This window comes from Chelonoidis abingdonii, chromosome 14 (genome assembly GCF_003597395.2).
Source record: "Chelonoidis abingdonii isolate Lonesome George chromosome 14, CheloAbing_2.0, whole genome shotgun sequence".
Taxonomy (NCBI): domain Eukaryota; kingdom Metazoa; phylum Chordata; order Testudines; family Testudinidae; genus Chelonoidis; species Chelonoidis abingdonii.
The window spans coordinates 12,420,272-12,439,972 of NC_133782.1; the positions used below are offsets into that span (position 1 = coordinate 12,420,272).

At 40.9% G+C, this 19,701-nt stretch overlaps 1 long non-coding RNA gene across 1 annotated transcript in view; it reads left to right on the top strand.

The window, feature by feature from the left end:
- The first annotated feature begins 313 nt into the window (after positions 1 to 313).
- Positions 314 to 19,701, top strand: part of LOC142047725 (uncharacterized) — a 63,997-nt gene continuing 44,609 nt past the window's right edge. The window contains exon 1 of the long non-coding RNA XR_012656981.1: positions 314 to 470. This is a non-coding gene — a long non-coding RNA (uncharacterized LOC142047725). The remainder of the gene's footprint in view (positions 471 to 19,701) is intronic.

Consider the following 19,701-nt stretch of genomic DNA (forward strand, 5'->3'; position numbering starts at 1 on the left):
GTCTGAGAAATCAAATCAGTGTTTGAAAGCACTTTGCATTAATAAAGTACGCTTTCAAACAAATATCATTCCCTGCTGTTTTGTTTTGTTTTTAACAACCCACTATTGTTTGGGGTTAGTCACTGAAACAGTTGGACTCTGGCGTTGTGGATGTGAGACCATTATAAAATGGCAAAGTATTTTCTAGCAGTTTGGGTTCAGTCTGTTTTCATTCTTAACTAACATTTGACTGTTAACAGAATTTAATTTAATTTCTTCTTTTGTCAGTTGACTGTTTTCATTACATCTAAATTGTTTTTCTATTTTTAGCTTTTTGTTTTTTTCCAGATCCCATCCATTATTAGTCTTACCCCAGCCCTGTTCACATAGCAACACTGGCTGGTAAGGGTAAGAATGCAAAGAGAGAGTGACAGAGCTGCATGCTTTGGTAAGGAAGAGCCCTGCCTTTATTAATACCAACTAATCAAATGGTAGGTAGCATTAAATGGCCATTATAATTAACCCTTCTAACTGCCATCCTTTATCTGAGAAAATTGTGTATTTAGAGAGCAAAAATGTCCTCCCTTTCTGGCAGAAGTGATTTTCTTTTGTTGTAACAACTCATCAGCAACTTTTCACTGTGGAACTAAAGTTATAAAATATTATATATTTACAGTAGTTATTTCTTGCCATATTACTTTGCATGCTCTGTCTTTCAATTCATATGTTGCCATCATTGGTCATAGCAGTCTGTACATTACTCAGTTTAAATGGGCCAAACCCTGTAAGCGTTACTCCAGTAAAACTTCCACAGAAAACCAGTGGGTGTTGTGCCTTATCCAGAATTGCATGATTGGGTCCTATGAGCCCAGTTATAGTCCCAGCTTGCATTGGTGCAAATTCAGAGTAAATCCACTTCTTTCAATGAGCTTACTCCAGTTATACACTGATTTTTTTCAGAAGTGCTGAGCACCCAGAAATCCCATAAGAGTCAGTGGAAGCTGCAGGTATTCAGCATCTTTGAAAATCGGGCCATATATCTGTGCTTTATATTCATAAAGGGGTTTTGCTAATATTGTCTTGAGATCTAAAAGAGATGCAGCGCTTTTCACTCGGTACTAGATTGAGTGTAAAGATGCCTGCCATCCCAAGCTTGTCAGAAGAACAGTACAGCAGTGAACTGCTGTTTGTTCGGTGCCTTGCCATACCGTCTGGCAGATGTAAGCTAACTACAGGAGGTCATATATGCAGGCAGGCAGGCTGTCCTAATACTACTTTCCTTCTCAGAAGCAGATGAATGAGTAGAAACAAAGCATTGCTTTCACGATGTGGTGATGAAGGATGACAGTTTGTAGGAGATGAGTCAAAGGTTATTGATGAGAAGATCCATCCAGATAATTGCTGTAATTATACCCTGAGGATGCAGTGCCCATCAAAAAGAGTTATGCAATAATTCTATTTATCAGTACATACTTGACAGTGAACTTCTATTCTTGACCTTAAATCAGGCAAGTTTCTTCTTTACATCTAAAGGGAGAAACTTTCATTTTAATTTATTAATCCAATTGTGCTGCTTCTGTTGACATGTGAAAAGGAAATGTTCTTGATCTTCCGAAGCAAAAAAGCAATTGTGATTTTTTTTTTTAGACAAGTTACTGATAAACAAAAATACCACTTTTTTGTTAAATCCTTATATATGTAAGTTGGTTCTTTGAATCTACAACCAATTCAATAAATAGCATGAGTAAGATAAGTGCAAAATGTCATTCACTGAGAAGGTGCAGCTTTCTTGGAGACCACTTGGTTCATCTTTCTGGAGCGTGCCCAGTGGTGGGTCTGCAATGTAATAGAAAGAACAGCTCAGGGACAAGAATTCTACCTGGAACATTGGGGACTGAGTATATCATAGTCGGGGTGCTTCCAATGTCCTTATTGCAATAACACCTGTTCAATCAGCCCCTTACTGTACCACAGATGCTGCAGCAGCATGAGATTCTATGGGGTGTGAATCAAGGAAGTTACTGGAGAACCAGGACAACAGACAGGTGCAAATGCACCAAATTCCCAATCTCAACCTAGCAATAGCTACTGTTAAACGTACAGTTAGTGTTAGAGAACATTTTCAAAACTAGAAGCCTAAAGTTAGGTATCTAAGTTGATATTTGGGCTCCTGAACGTATGGAGAAGAGGCAGAGACCATTTAATTTCCTATACATTGAGTAACAGATTTTTAAAGGTACTCCAGGTACTTTAAGATGTAGATATAATCATAAAATGTAGGACTGGAAGGGACCTTAGTAGTAATCTAGTCCAGCCCCCTGCACTGAGGTATGACTAAGTATTATCTAGATAGGCACCTAATGAGAATTTCAAAGCACCTAGGTGCCTATCTCTCATTGATTTAATTGGGAAGTCAATAGGAGTTAGGGGCCTAGTGGCATTTTCAAAGCATCTATCTGCATTTTGGGCATGTAAGTACCTTTAAATATCTGGCCCTTAGTCTTAATGTGGTTAACGGCTATGGGGCAGATTGATCTCAGTAATGCCAGTGTAAATCAGTACCAAAGCAATGGATTTACACCAGTGTAGCAGCGTAGCCCTTTGATTTCTAACACTGAAAGACCCCTTTTTGGATCCCATGACTGAGAAACTGTACATTCCCTGAAATCATTAAACACATTAACCATAGATGATGATTTTTTCAATATTCAGGCTTTTATGAAAATACTAAAAGTCCATCTAGTTATCAGGAAAGAATCAGTACAGATTGAAATGATACATAGTTTCCTACAGCTTTAACTAGCCAGATGCCACTCTTCAGTAGTTAGAGACTTGACTGGGAACTTTTTGTTTATAAAGTAATTAAAGGATTTAAGGGAAATGTATCTTTAATGCTTAATAAATCTTTTTTTTTTAAGAGTAACTTACAAGTATCTGACAGTAGCAAGACTGTGTAACATACCCTGCCAATCAAATGCATCTGGGATTTTTGAAGAAGGAATGAGTTTGAAAAATGTATGTAATTTGGATAATGAAACTATTTAATTCCATGTAGGGTGACCAGACAGCAAGTGTGAAAAATTGGGACGGGATAAGAGGGTAATAGGTGCCTATATAAGAGAAAAAAAGAAACAAAAAAACCTCCAAATATCGGAACCGTCCCTATAAAATCGGGACATCTGGTCACTGTAATCCCATGAGGCCATGTGCTCCCTTCTGCTGTATGACAGAGGCAATAGGATATGTGCAACTACCAAATGTATCCAGGAAGGGGAGAGGATGTAGCATGTTCTCCCTCGGCCCATTGGTGGCTTTCTGTGTGTATGTGGCTCGTTGGGATTTTCAGAGGGGTGTCTAGCTAGAAAGTGAGTGGGCGCTTTCGGCAGAACACTGCATTCGTTAAGGTATTTGACTACACTTGTCCATCACCCTCCAGTGCCTTTGGAGGTATAATACTTTACTATAGTACCAGTGCTTTGGTGATGCACCTTTTTTCCCTTCTCAGTGTTTTTGTAAGAAAAATAATTGAGCCAGTTCCTTTACTACTGTTTAAGACACAAATTTTTGTATAGTGTATTGATTATTGCCATATTTTGCTCCTTTTAATGCAGGCTTTCTAGAGAAAGCCACAGCTGTTGCTTGTTGCTTTATGTCTATCCCATAGAGAAAACAGGATAATGTAATCTCATGCTACTTTGGAGTGTTACAAAACATCATGTCCAGTGCTTCTTAATAAGTAGGATTACAGTCCACAAGCTTTGTGGATACATTTGTGAGTGCAGCTAAAGCTAACAGCATAACACCATTACTTGTCAATTCCAGTTCTCAGAGACTTCAAGTTTAATTGAGCGAAGAATGAAAAAGCCCTCTTAATCTAAACAGTGCATTCACTAAGCAAGAATTAAAATGGCACAAACTGACTGACCCACAGAAATCATGTCTTACTTCACACACAAACAGTAATTTACATTCTAAAGATGTTTACATCACAAAATGCTTCCGCTTTTAGGTAACCAGCTATTTAACAAGAGACTCGTTTACACCAGGACACTCAAAACAGTAGGAAGTAAAATGATTTTTCCAAGAAGATAGTGTCTATACTATAGCAAACCAACAAAAAGGAGCAGAAACAGCTTGCCCACACTTTTGCGAGGAGGCTGTGTTCCTAAGGTGAATATGACCTTGTTTTATTAACAGACTTTATATCTGAAGAAACGGACAGTGCATTTTTCAGACTACATGTCCTACATAATGGTTTTCTATGGTTACCGGAGTTGCCAAAATTAAGAGGTGCTAGGGTTACCTGGCACTGCATTAAACAAAGGCTTGTTCTTCTCTGATGCACTCTGGGGGTTGTTGGCATGTCCAGGCATGCTCCTCTCTTACAACAATTACACAAAGGCTTTGAGAGAACTATTTTTCTGGAAGCCATTTGGCCTTTTTCTTAATCCTCCTATATTTTTCTCTTCCTCTGTCTTTCTGATCAGATTCCAAGAAAGTGTGATTGGAAGGAAGAATGTTCTTCCTTTAAGTACTCTCACTGAAGGACTGTCTGGATATGTGGACTCTCTACTCAGACCCTATGCCACCAGCACTCCCAGCTATCTCCGTGACACCACTGATTTCCTGAGGAAACGCATTGGTCACCTCCCAGAAAACACATCCTAGCCACCATGAATGTAGAGGCTGCTCTACTACACAAACATCCACACACAGATGGAATACAAGCTGTGTCAGGAACAGTATCCCTGATGATGCCAGCAGCACAACGTGCTCTGCTGAGCCTCTGTGCCTTATAATCACCCTGGGCAACACACAACTATTTCAGTTTGATGACAACGTTGGGTGAATACCACTTCGTCAACGCAGGTAGTGGAAAATTTTCCGGGCAGGTATTCGCGATAATGACCAGAAACTAGACACGAGCAGTGGAGCATCAATATACTATGTATGTATCTAGGTCAAGGGGTGTGTGTAAGCTCAGACTGTCATATACTTGATATAGCACGAGTGGATCAGGGGTGGTGAGAGAGCGAATTGGAGAGAGTCACTGGTTCTGTAATTGGCAGCCATCACAGTCTTGTTTGAGTCCAGAAGCTGATGGTCAAATTTGCAAATGAACTGAAGCTCAGCAGTTTCTCTTTGAAGTCTGGTCCGAAGTTTTTTTGCTGCAGGATAGGCCACCTTAAGTCTGCTATAGTGTGGCCAGGGAGGTTGAAGTGCTCTCCTACAGGTTTTTGTATATTGCCAGTTCCTGATATCTGATTTGTGTCCATTATCCTTTCCGTAGTGACTGTCCAGTTTGGCCGATGTAGATAGCAGAGGGGCTAGCTGGCATAATGGCGTATATTACATTGTGGACTGGCAGTGTGAATGAACCAGTGATGGTATGGCTGATCTGTTAGGTCCTATGATGGTGGTCGCTGGTGTAGATATGTGGGCAGAGTGGCATCGAGGTGTTGCATGGATTGTTCCTGAGCTAGAGTTGCTCTATGGTACGGTGTGCAGTGCTGGTGAGATAGTTTCAGGTTGGCAGTTTCTGTGGGCAAGGATTGCCTGCACCCAAGACCCGTAAAAAGTGGTGGATCATTGTCCAGGATGGGTTGTAGATCCCTGATGATGCGTTGGAGGGGTTTTAGCTGGGGGCGTATGTGATGGCCAGTGGAGTCTGTTGGTTTCTTTCTTGGTTGTCTTGCAGTAGGAGCTTCTGGTAACGTCTGGCTCTGTGATCTGTCTAATTTCCTCATGTGGGTATTGTAAGTTTTTGAGAATGCTTGGTGGAGATTTTGTAGGTGTTGGTCTCTGTCTGAGGGGTTAGAGCAGATGCGGTTGTACCTCAGTGCTTGGCGTAGACAATGGATCGTGTGATGTGCCCGGATGAAGCTGGAGGCAGAGGTAGGCGTAGCGGTCGGTAGATTTTTGATATAGAGGTGTTAATGTGACCATCACTTATTTGCACCGTGGTGTCTAGAAAGTGGATCTCCCGTGTAGATTGGTCCAGGCTGAGGTTGATGGTGGGGTGGAAGTTGTTGAAATCGTGGTGGAATTTTTCTAGAGTTTCCTTCCCATGGTCCAGATTGAAGATGTCATCAATGTAGCGTAGGTAGAGAAGGGCGTGAGTAGAATGAGAGCTGAGGAAGCGTGTTCCAGGCAGCCATAAAAATATTGGCGTATTGTGGGCCCATGCGGGTGCCCATAGCAGTGCCAGATCTAGAGATATATATCACGAAAGCTCACGCTCCAAAACGTCTGTTAGTCTATAAGGTGCCACAGGATTCTCTGCTGCTTTTACAGATCCAGACTAACACGGCTACCCCTCTGATACTTCCTTTAAGTAGATGTTGGTGTAGGCATTATAGTACAGTAATAAATCTTTGCTCTGAGATGGGGGTTAGCCTGCAGCCAGGAGTCCCGTTGACTCCAGTGAGACTTCAGTGGGAGTACTCCTGTGAGTAAAGACTGCAGGATCCAGTTCACAGTGGTTCATGTCTTTAAAAGTGCCATGCAAACACTCGCTGATTGAATTCTCTCAGTACTCCTCTGAGGAAAGTAAATACTATTACACCCACTGGAAAACTGAGACACTAGCCTCTCCATATTCTAGCATTGTACAATAAGTTGTCTATATGGTGATTTTTTTTTCTTTTTTGCTTTCTAATATAAAAATCCAATAAATTTCCCCCTGACCTCTATGGGAGTATGTGGAGGAGAGTGTGTGTCATTCAGACTATAATCCTTTTTTTAACACTTACTTCCTGCACCGAATACCTGCTCCCTGACCTTATTCAGGTTCAGATAATATTGAGCCAAACAGCACAACAGTTAATATATAGTATCAGCCAACCTGTGTAGGAGCTACATTTGATGTATACCCATAAACGTTTTTTAATTGTTCAGCACTTGCTTCATTACGAGAGAAAAATTGTAGTGCAAGTTTCAGGACCAGCAAAGGATTGCTGTGTTTGCAGAAATAGGCCCTTGTGCACTGAGCCCACATCTCCAAACTGGCTTGAAGGGGCCTCTTTTAGCAGGATTTGGGTTAGTTGTGACTCTGGCCTATCCTGGTGGCTAGTGGACAGCAGCAGCCTCTAACTTCTTTGTTTTCAAGGCAATCGCCAACAACAAGCAGCACAAAGAAAAATGCCACAAGTAAAAGCTCATCAAAACTCAAGTTTACAAGCTTGTGACAGCTGCCGAGGGATGGCATGGCAGATGTCAGTGAGGCAAGAAAAAAATTCCTCTGGCAGGGAAGTAGGTCCGATTGCTGGGGGCAGAGCAGGGACTTGGTCTGCCCCCACCAGTCAGGGCAGCCTTTTGGTGAGTGTTGAGATATGACACGTGCTGACAGGCACTCACCCAACTTTGTTCATCCCTCACTTCCTCCAGTGGGCTTCCTGCCTGCCGTGAAGCCCCATTGGGCTGGATCAGATTGGGATAGAACATCAGGATTTTTGGTGCCAGAGCCAAAAGGACTATCTATCACCCAATAGCCATGAAGCTTTTTGGCTCCAACATTCCCCCTCTCAACTCCCCAGCATGCATGTGCATGCCCCACAAAACTTTTGGGTCACAATGTTCCAGTTGCCCAAACAAACCCCACAACTTCAACAGAATTTTCTGGCCCCAAAATTCAATTTGATAGCTCCCAACCCCCTCAGCAACTGCCACAGGATATTCAGGGTCCCATTATCTGACCTAACAGCTCCAATCCCCCTGCCTTCCCCTCTCCCCAATTCCCATGGAACTCTCAGCTCCAGGCATTCCCAAAACACCCCTCTCAAACGCATGTGTGCACACAGAGATATGCACCTGTTGAGCTCACAGACACTCACCTTTACACAAACAAGCCACGGTCTGATCACACAAATAGTTTTATGTGTGTAAATATTAATGAAGCCCATACTTACCTGATTTGTGTACAAATGTGAGACATTAGTGTCAGCAGATGTGCACTCAATTTTGTCGGTCACCCATTGCAAGACACTTTCAAAAATGTGGCCCTCCCTGTAATTTTGAACTCTAAACTCAGAGGGGTGTTAAAAGAGTTAAAATGGAGCTGCACACAAATAGTCCGCTCACTTTACTGTCTTAAGAAACATTAATTATAGAGAGCCCCAAAGATGTAGTGCAGCTAAAGTGGCTGAGTAGTATTTAAAGCTGAGACACTTAAATAACCAGTTGGATTTGAGCTCTAATAAATTACTGTGTTTTGATGGCAAAAATTCAGTGAGAGTGTGACAGTCAGATGGGAGTTTGGCAGCAAAAGTTTTAAAAATAGTCTTAAATTACAGGAAATTACAGCAAGCAGCTCCTTTGAGTTCTGTTTTTCCAATGCATTATGTGCCTGGGCAGCTAGGCAGCCTGCTGGTAAGCTTTTGACCTTTTGTGTATGGAATAAAATATGCAGGTGTCATATTGTGAGTGCAAGGATGCGAACCAGTAACTTTACACTGGGAGATTGTGTAATGAGTGTTTCGCAGGGTTTATCAAAGGTGTTCCTTATCGGCATCTAAAAGTTTACATAAAGCCAGCTAAAAATTAGAACTGCTAATGCTAGCTTGTAGGCAATATGTATATCATAGAGATGTTGTAACATTCCAAAATGGTAGGTCAGTTGGTGCTTATTTTAAAAAAATGATTTTTTCCAGATGCTTGTCTCCTTTACACTGGTGTGAAGCTGGAGTGACTATTACAGTCAATAGAGTTACTCCAGAATTACATTGGTATAACTAAGAACCAGATCTCAGTTACCCTGGAAAAATGCGTGAGATCAGAATCAGGCCCTATTTTACTCTCACTAAAACTAAATTTCTGTAAAATAAAAATGGAACAAATCTAGCTAAGGTACTAATAATGCTCTTATTGCCATTGGATTTGATTGCCTCACAATCTTTAATGTATTTATCATCACAACACCCCCGTGGAATACAGCAGTGCTATTATCTCCATTTTATTGATAGGGACCGAAGTGACATGTCCAACGTAACACAGAAATTCAGTGGTGGAGCAGGGACACGCACCCAGGTCCCCCAAACCAGGCTTAGGCTCCAATCACTGGACCATCCATACGTCAGTGAACAGGGGAATATAGTGAGGAAAATACTTAATGTAAGGTTTCATTCTTTAATGATCTAATAATCTAATGCCCACTGAAGTCAATGGCTTTAGTAGATTGTGGATCAGGACTTTACATAGCATGAACTATACTAAGTGAGAGAGCCTGTATGATAATGTGGAACTGCTGCAGAAGATATTTATTGCTATAACTGGGATGACCACGCAACTCATGAGTAAAGTTAGTTGAAAAATAGGGAAATCATTTCAATATTTTTTCCCCAAAATTCCAAAGCTGTTTCCATTTTGCAATGTTTGAAATGGACCCTTTTCCAAAGTTTTTCAAACACTATTTTAAAGCATTTTAGCAAAATTGTTTGTGAAATTACCAAAATTCCTCATTTACTGAAAATCTGATTTTCTTAGGCTACGTCTGCACTACACAGCCTGTGCTGACATAGCTATGTCATCATAGTCCCTAGTGTAGATGCAGCATACACTGACAAAAGGAGTTTTTCCGCTGGTGTAGGGACATTATCTCCCCTAAGGGTGTTAGCCAGGCCGGCAAATGCACTCTTCTACAGCTTCAGAGATTTGGTTTGGATAAGATCCCAAAGTTTTACCAAATGTTTCACCAAATACAAACAATTTTACAGTTGTAGAATATGCAAAAAACAGGTAGAACTCTCTGCTAAAACAAGTTTGTGCTCCCTGCTTCTGCTCAGTCTGGAAATGCTGTGAGAACAGATTTCTTATGGGATTTTTGTCACAGGGAAAAAAGAAGCATAGAGGCATAAAAAATAATGTGATAAGAAGAGTTATCCAAGCCTTTCCTTTTCCTACCCTCATTAAAGATTCACTTAAGGTTCTTTTCAAGTGTACCCAAAGGTTTGTGTCAGTTCTTATATTATATCCAAACTAAATTGCCAAACCCTAATTCTAACCAGCTGCTCCTCTTTCTTTATGTGAAATCTTTTTCTTTTCCCCCACATTTTGACCAAGACAATTTTTCAATAGATAAACTATTCCTGATTACTGCATGCCATCAAATTTATACTGCAGCATGTATTCTACAGTTGAAGTTATTTTAATCTCAATTTCAAAGAAGTTGGTTTAACTTTAAATGATTTACCTCTCACGGAAAAAGGCCATTCACAAATGAGGTTTTCCTATACAAAGAATGAGTTTTGGGCTGTAAATAAGTGACTTACACAACAGTAGAAGTCTGGCCATTCATTTAATAGGCAATAAAAACCACATTCATTGAATGGCAGTTTCTAAAATTCATTGCTGATGCCTATCAATAAATGAGATGACTTCACCAAGTTCATTTGCACAATTTAGGAGTAATGAACTCCTTACATCGGTAGATTCAAGACTGCGTGGCTCCACTACCGTATCAGACTTCAACAAAATGAGCGTGAAAGATGTATTTTAAAGTAACTTGTTTTAAAGGTGACCTGGAAAGGATTTTTAAAACAGTTTATATAGATATAGATGATATAGATATAGACATGTCTGTTTTAGTACAGTTTGTAGCAATGAAGTACTCATGTTAATTTACCTAATCAAACAACTAAAATAATCTTGTGATGCCTTTCGTTGTCAGTTTGAAAGCTACTGTATCTGTTGCATCTGTCCTACATAAGAGATTTGAGATTAGATAAAGTAATAGTTTGCTTACGTAAGTGTGTTCATGAAAGGACGTATGAATTGGGTAAGATATATACTCTATAGATTGTTGGTCACCTTGAGCTGACAGGCAGTGGAATCTGGTTGGGCAGGAACCTAAATACAGCAAGGGAAATTTTCTGAGAAACCTAGAGCTTTGGGCAGAGCTCTTGCTCTTCTTTGGGTTTCCCAACCAGAGAGTCTATTGGATTGGCCTGGAAGAGGGTCAGGGAAGTGTGGTAGCAGAGGAGGATTTTGCAGGACCGGATTTGGGCAATGAAGAACCAGATTTTGCTAGACAGGCCCATAAAGCTGCTGAGCTGACTTCACCAGGGCTGGACACAGGCAGCCACTGACTTGATGGAGTTGACCTCATGGAATCAGACGAGGTAACTGCAGGTCAGAGCTGGACCTGGTGGGGCAGGCTATGCAACAGAAAATTGGATTTTCAGCCCAGAGCTCCCATGATGAGCCACTGCCTCTCACCAGAGGGGAAGCAGTGGTACATTATGGGAGATATTGTCTAACCAAGGAGCCTGTGGAGAAAGAAAGCATAAAAATCTTGAACATCAACTCCCATGAGGTGCCTTGGCCACATTCCTATATTAAAATGTTTAATTTTTTTCATCAAAAGGTCTACAATTTTTGTGCTTGTGGGAGGACATGTTTTCCAACCAGCTCCACCCACTTTTCTACCACTGAATCTATTTGGATTTGTGATTGAGTGTTTAGATGGGTGAGGATTGTCTTGTGAATAAGTGTTTTGAGCCTGAATAAGCCAGAAAATTAACACCTGGGGCAGTGGGTAAGTCAGAACCCTTTTATGGGTTTTGGTCATTTTTATTTTTGTGCAACTCTTTGGTTGACATGTTTTCCCCTAGTTAAAGGTATTTGTGGTTTTGAATTCCCAAGGACTCACATGTGCTTGTGAGTGGGAAAGAAACACCTGTGAAGGTGACCAGGTGATTTACATTTTAAGTTCCTAAAATATGGGAGTGGATAATGTTTTAGATGGGGAGGTTTATTCATATTAGGAAGGGTCCCCATGAATCATAGAATATCAGGGTTGGAAGGGACTTCAGGAGGTCATCTAGTCCAACTCCCTGCTCAAAGCAGAACCAATTCCCAACTAAATCATCCCAGCCAGGGCTTTGTCAAGCCTGACTTTAAAAACCTCTAAGGAAGGAGATTCCACCACCTCCCACGTCTTATTAATGCAGGCCCTGGTCACTGCCACTACCAGCTGGCAAAAGGGTTATAGAAATATCAGGTATGTCATGAATGGTCTTCACTGGTTTTGTCTGAGTCCCAGAAACATGCCTGGTGAGTTCTTACACTGTAACACAGGGGTCGGCAACCTTTCAGAAGTGGTGTTCTGAGTCTTCATTTATTCACTCTAATTTAAGGTTTTGCGTGCCAGTCATACATTTTAATGTTTTTAGAAGATCTCTTTCTATAAGTCTATAATATAGAACTAAACTATTGTTGTGTGTAATATAAATAAGGTTTTTAAAATATTTAAGAAGCTTCATTTAAAATTAAATTAAAATAGAGCCTCCTGGACCGCTGGGCAGGACCCGGGCAGTGTGTCACTGAAAATTAGCTTGTGTTCCACCTTTGGCACCTGTGCCATAGGTTGCCTACCCCTGCCATAACAGATGGGACCAGAGTGCTAAGTCCTTTTTAAAAAAAAAAAAAAAAAAAAAAAAGCCTTCAAAGACATCCTTTCTCTCACTTGTTCTTTAGGCATCGGAGTTAAATATGAGAAGAAAACAAGTTTCCATTGTTTTAGTTGTTCAGCTTTGAGTTTTGTGACATCATTATTTCACTCTTTCTTCAGTTACCACAGAGTCTTTCAAGCTAGACAAAGCCTGAATTTCTATTGAAAAAATAAGCAGACATCTCTACTCTCAGGCTTTTTTTAATTTATGAACATTTTTCAGATCATTATGCATCAGAAAGAAGCAAGAAATGTCAAAAATCTTTTTATTTTCCTCTTTTGAAGTTCAGCTTTACGATCAATTTTTAACTTCCATATTCCTACTGAAGTAGGTGATATTTTAAAAAAATATTTCAGTGTCAGATACTTGTAAACTTAAGCAATGTACATGAAGAAATCCATAATGCAAGATTTCTCTGCTGAAATCAGTTCTAGCTACTAGCTGGTGGTGGCACCATTACTCCAGAGGAAGCTAATCTCAAATCTCTTAATGTAGAAGAGATGCTACAGATACAGTATCTTTCAAACTGACTTATCAAAAGGCATCACAAGATTATTTTAGTAGTTTGATTAGATAACTTAACACTTATACTTCATTACCACAAACTGTACTAAAACAGATTCTTGCCACTGATTTCTGAGTGTGAAAACCAGCAGGGCTGCTGAACTGGTAGGGGAGGTAAAAGAGTCATGCACAGCCTGACACTGGGACTTTCACCTGAGATTTACACTAGTGTAAGTGTAACCAAGATCTGATGGGAACTGAGAATTGGTGTCCTGAGAATCTGGCTAGCTGGGCAAGACGGGACTCACTATATTAGGTTTTTCAGAAATATTCAAATACTATGGGGTAGATTCAGACCATGATCTGTGCCAGTGGGACTCGCCGAGATCCAGTAGAACCGAAACGGAAGCATTCTAGCATGGCAGAGGCCCCTGGAAAGATGCACCTGTTCAGTGGTTCTCTTCAGCAGCCTCTGCTGGTGGAGCTTCCAGATTCCCTGGCCATACATTAAAACTGCTTGTCCCATGTGGAAACCCCAAGGGAAGGTAGAACTGAAAATGCCATTATCTCCCTTTGCCTGGGATGGGCTCTTGGAGCACTGAGAGGTATATTTAAATCGGTCTGCGTAACAACAGTGTATCTGGCCCTGTGCACATTAAAATCAAAGCGACTATAAAATAATCAGTTTTTATGTCAGCTATCAGTCCTTGGTGGTTGAAGATTTTAAAAAAAAAAGTTTTAATAGAGAACATAATTTATGATGAAACAGGGAATGAAACTGCTTGCTGGTGCCACCTAAAGCCTGCAGTCCTTTACACAATCATATCCTGTTCTCTTTCTACACCAGTAATATTCTCCATTAGGGTTTTTTTCTCCCCCTCTTCTTTTAAACCCTGGAAAAATTAGTAAAATTAATTCTAAACTCTGTTTACCTTTGTTATGCTGATTATTAGCATTTCATTTTCTGCATTTCTCATTGCATGTGGATAAGAACAAGACCACAATCCTACATCCCCTGGTTTAGTTTTCACAAAGGCTCTGGTTTGTGGTGTGATCAGTTGATAAGCTTCCTCATAGTTCTTTGTTTACTACATAATTACTCTACCAATGTGCACAGGATTCTGTCTGTGGGGCAAGCCAAGGCATTCATTTTCCATCAGCTGCTATGATAGAGAGAGCCTCATTCTGTTCTCATTTACACCCATCTAAATCAGGAGTCATTTCCTTGAAGTCAGTAGGGTTATACTGGTGGGAGGAAAGGAGCATGAGTGAAAACTCAATTCAATATTTTGTTCATATATTAGAAAGAGAGAGAGTGTGTATGTGTAGAGAGAGAAAGTACAAGCAGTTTTGTAAAAAGTATAATCAACGCTTTTCAGACTGTTTGGATATATCTTATTTTATATACATGATCATATTTACGATCTGTATCAAATCAAGCACACATGCTACAATTCCTTCTTGATCAGAACATGGGCTGGAAGGACAAGCAAGATGCTTATGTGCGATTTGGGGAAATCTACCAAAATCAGGCACTGTAGCATAAGGACTGTCCCTCTCCTAGTCTCCACAAAGTTGATTTAAGGTTATTAAATAGACCTTTGGCTTATAAACTTACAACATCTGGGTCATTTTTTCCATCGAGAGAGGTGGCTTCCAAACTTTCAGGAGATTGCTCAAAAATCCTCCCAAGAGCTCCACTGGAAAGACCTTCCATGCATATCCATCTTTCAGATGAGATATAAAATGTGGTCCTGGCCACTTGTGGTCTAAAAACTCCGTAGCATGATGAGATCCCATAACCCTGGTATTCTGTCTACTTCCATCTCCTGCATTTGGTACTGTCCTAATTCCTTGTGTCATTTCCTAGATTTGTCTTACATTTGTAGGTAGGTTTTACTCAGGGGCAACTTGAGGGAGGGGCACAAAGGGTTAGGGTTAAGGTCAAGTGACCCTCCCCAGGGTCAAGTGCCCCCAGCAGCTGGCCCAGGAGGGGAGAGGAAGGGACGGGGCCAGAGCCTTTCCTCTTCCAGCCATGCTGCCTGGGACGCTGCCCAGTGCAGTGCAGCAGCTGCCACCCACTCAGGCCCGTTATACATGGAGGAGGGGTTGCTGAGTTTAGATTCTTTTGTGAGTGGCAGAGCCATGGTAGTGGCTGCATATTAGTCTGTGTCTGTGTTCTCTAACTTTGGCTTTAGTTTGTTTTTCTTGAAATGACTCCTATGTAGAGCTGAGTTTTTCAGTATTTAACAAAGTTAATACTTAATACTGAAAAACACGTATAGCATTATCTATTACCTACGGTGACTTGTATTGGGATATACATTTGCTCTCTCTTCACAAGGAAGTTGTTTGATAATCTAAAAATTCCACAGCATGTTGAGATCCCATAACCTTGGTATTCTGTCCAGTTCCATTTTCTCATTATTTTAGAGGCTTTCCCATTCTCTGAAATAATGGGGAAATGGTAGGTTCCTTGATCCAGGGCATATTTTAAAGTATGTTTTAGGATCAAACAAACACTAAAATTATACCACCTATAAATCCTGCTACTGGTCTTCACAATTTTCTTTTCTTCCAAAATTATAGAAAGCACAGATTCACTTTCTCTCATAGTTAATATTGGCTTTTATCTGGGCAGGAGTCACTCATGCAAAACTTATTGTGTATAGGACAGTGCCTAAAAATATTCCAAAAGGTCACTGCGCCTCAGACAGAAGGCAGTGCTACTTCCAGGCACTGGCACTAGGAAATTCAGGTCTTTGTTTAATATTCATTGTGCATATTCTGAACAGTCAGTGCATGTTTTAAAATACACTGCACAAACATGCACCAATGAACATTTTATAATCCCAGAGACTGCCCGATGGACCTCAGCTTTTCACTGGTGATTTTAGTATGGTCATGCTATTCACTGCCCTTTTGACCTCTTTTTATAAGGTTTACAAATTGGGCCCACACTTTCAGAATTGCACAGATCCTTGAAAAAGTCTTGAGTGCATTTCCATGCCTAATTTGTGCTCATAGTTACTGTAAATGAAAATGCAATGACAATTACAATGTGCATAAATTTCCAATTAGATAATTAACTGGTCGTTTGCACTATCGTTAACCAGGATTGTGCTTATGATGATCATTTTATATGCACATCATTCTGAAAAATTTGCTCTTTCGTTCTCCTCTCCCCCCCGAGTGATTATATGGACTTTGCAAAATATGCTCAACTATTATATGTATTTTAAAAGGCCAGATTCTCTACTGTGTCTAATTGACAGTCCATTAAGCTTCCCAGTTCTGTCCCCCAGCTCTGGCCAGGCGCAGGTTAGAATCTCCTCCTGGCCTAAGGGTCCATCTGCCAGCTGAGCTTAGTACTCATAGTACATTGGCCTCAGCCACTTCTCTCTTGCTCACCCTGTACCCCCCTTGATATTCAAACCAACTTACCAGATCACAATGCTATTGACACTCCTACACTGTCAGCTGCAGAACGGGTGGCATTAGGACCCAGATACACTAGCTGTTGATATGTTGGGGAGGGACTTAGGGCTGGCTTCCTTGTTTTTCCTGCAGGAGCAGTACAAAGGGAAGGGATGACGAAGGCCTGCAAAACTTTTTTTGACATCCCTGTCTTTGCACCCAAACAAAACTGAAGGGTCAGAGCCTGTCCTAAGATGCGCACCAATCCAAGCATTATACCTCTAACTAGCCAACCTGAATCTAAGATTGTTGCATCTCTGCCTGGAAAATGCCAAAATGCTTAGATTTTAAAAGACTCTGTCCATTTTACTAGACCAAGAAACTGACCAACCTGAACATTGTTCCCATCAGGATCATCTCACACTCTAGAATCTCCGTGTGTATGGCTTTTGAATTCACCCTACGAAACTGTAACAAAAGACTGATGCTGAGCTTTCCATCTGCCTATGTGATGACTGTATGCTTGGACTACTGTGCATGCACCACACCTTTCACAAGATATATGCACTGACTGTTATATGTCGACTTAAAATAATTGAGTTCCTATTCAGCATGAATTGTTTGGGGTGAGAATTCTATTGTTGGGGATCCAGAAAGCGAAGCCAGGCAGATGGAATGTCTGCAGAAATAATACAATCATAATAAATATCAGTAATGTTCATTTCTGCTTGAAGAGAAGCAGAAGGAGCCCTATCAGGATAGGTGCTGCACAAATGATACAAAAAAAAAAAAAGGAAGCAAACTGCTGATGTTGACATTTCCTGGTTTTGCACCGTTTTCTATTAAATATCATATAAAACAGCCCTTAGCGGCCTCATTCTGTTTAATAATAAGGTCTGAAGATAGACACTTGAAGTCCAGCAGACATGCCACTGGTTTAGCGTGATCAGACAGTGTTAATCTCTTATCTTGTGTTAGGAAACCAGTCTCCTAATGTGATCTCTGCCCTGACAGATGCTTTTATTCTGTAGCTGAAAAAGATGTAGAGCTTAGGGCCAACCGTTGCACTCCTTCTGCATATAAAGCTCTTGTTGACCTCCGTGGGGATTATGTATGGGTAGGACTCTGGCCACCTGAACATGTTGCTGGCTATCTGAGTTGCTCAAATGAGCAGCTCCACCATGTCCATCCAGTGTTGACAGCCTGTCCTTCCCCATCCCTTCCATTGAGCATACCCCCAAACACTCTGTTTCCTCTGTCTTCCCAGAGAGTTAGTTCCACCGAGTGGCACAGGAGAAGAAGGAGAGTTGAGTTGCTCAGCTAGGCAGCTGGAAGTGAAGGATCCCTGTTTTCGTCCTTCTCCTAGACAGATTTGTATGACATCGGATCATCCTTTGGGGACCTCTGTCCCTACAGGTGTCCTGCTTTTCACTTTGAAAATCTAGTCATCCTACCTGGGCTCCTACTGTTGTCCATTGATGTTCTGTCTCTGGCTAGTGCACAACAGAAGCCATCAATTAGCCCCGCCTCCACTGTGAATATACCGTAACATAAATAACATTCATGTTTGTTCTCTTTACAACATTTTGAAAGCAAATTTTAGTGCTTGTAACAAGTGCCTGGTTGTCAGCAGCAGCTCGTACTCACATCATAATCTCTTACTTAGAGGGTGACCTCTTTGTAGCAAGGACCGTCTGTTGGTTCTGTCAGTGCAGCTCCTAATGTCCTTCACCATGACTAGGTGATTCCTCAATACAAATAACATATTACAGGTGTGATGGGTTCAATCACAGAAAGCCCCTTGGGACAGTCACCTGATGCGCTGAGACTACCTCCGAGCCTGTTTTCTCTGCCAGTTTGGGTGTCCAGAACCCTGCCTTGTTGAGCCAGACATGCCAGTCTGCTCCAACACAGACCAGGGTCTGAACCACGTGCCCCAAAGCTGCAGACTTAACTGAAAACAGCTTAAGAAGTGCTCCTGTCTCCAGCACCCAGACACCCAGCTCCCAATGAGATCCAAACCCCAAATAAATCAATTTTATTCTGTATACAGCTTATACAGGGTAAACTCATCAATTGTTCACCCTTTATAATACTGAGAGAGAGAGAGAGACGGACAGCTATTTACTCCCCCAGGTATTACTTACTTACTCTGGGTTAATTAATAAGCAAAAGTGATTTTATTAAGTATAAAAAGTAGAATTTAAGTGGTTCCAAGTAATAACAGACAGAACAAAGTAAGTCACCAAGCAAAATAAAATAAAACACGCAAGTCTAAACCTAATACATTAAGAAACTGATTACAGGTAAAATCTCACCCTCAGAGATGTTCCAATAAGCTTCTTTCACAGACCAGACTCCTTCCTAGTCTGGGCCCAATCCTTTCTCCTGGTACCGTTCTTGTTAGCTCCAGCTCAGGTGGTAACTAGGGGATTTCTCAAGACTTGAACCTCCTTGTTCTGTTCCACCCCCTTATATAGCTTTGGCAAAGGCAGGAATCTTCTGTCTCTCTGGGTCCCTACCCCGCCTTCTAAATGGAAAAGCACCAGGTTTAAGATGGATTCCAGTAGCAGGTGACATGGTCACATGTCCTGCGAGACCCCAAGCCTTCATTCTTCTTGGCTTGACTCACAAGAAGGCTTGCAAGTAAACAGAGCCATTTGCAACCAGTTGTCATAGTTGATTTGAGCCATCAAGATTCCGAACCACCATTAATGGCCCACACTTTGAATAATTACAATAGGACCTCAGAGTTATATTTCATATTTCTAGTTTCAGATACAAGAATGATACATTTATACAAATAGGATGACCACACTCAGTAGATTATAAGCTTTATAATGATACCTTACAAGAGACCTTTTGCATGAAGCATATTCCAGTTACATTATATTCACAGACATTAGCATATTTTAATAAAATCATATGGAGTACAACGTAACAATAGGAATAATAAGAACTTAAATTCTCCACCCACAGCACAGGTATTGTATTGTGAGTTCCTCACACCTCCGACTGCCAAACCAATGCATGTTGTGATGGTGTTTTAGACACCTGTCCACTAAGAAATGGACTAAGACCACCCACTCATTTCTAACAGGCAATTTAACAGTGGTCAGATGATAATCCCTTTCAGCTGGTGATGAACTGGGCCGTATTCAAACCAGTGACCTAATAATTTAAATGTTCATGAATATTCATGTGTGACTAACAAAACAGAAATTGTAAGTGCAATTATCAGTGTATAGTTGCATGAAGATATTGTACTCTGCTCTGAAGTATTCTGTGTTGGTTTTAATATGGCTAATGCAATGCAAACATGCTCTGAGCCAAGTTCTCCTTTCACTTATGCCAG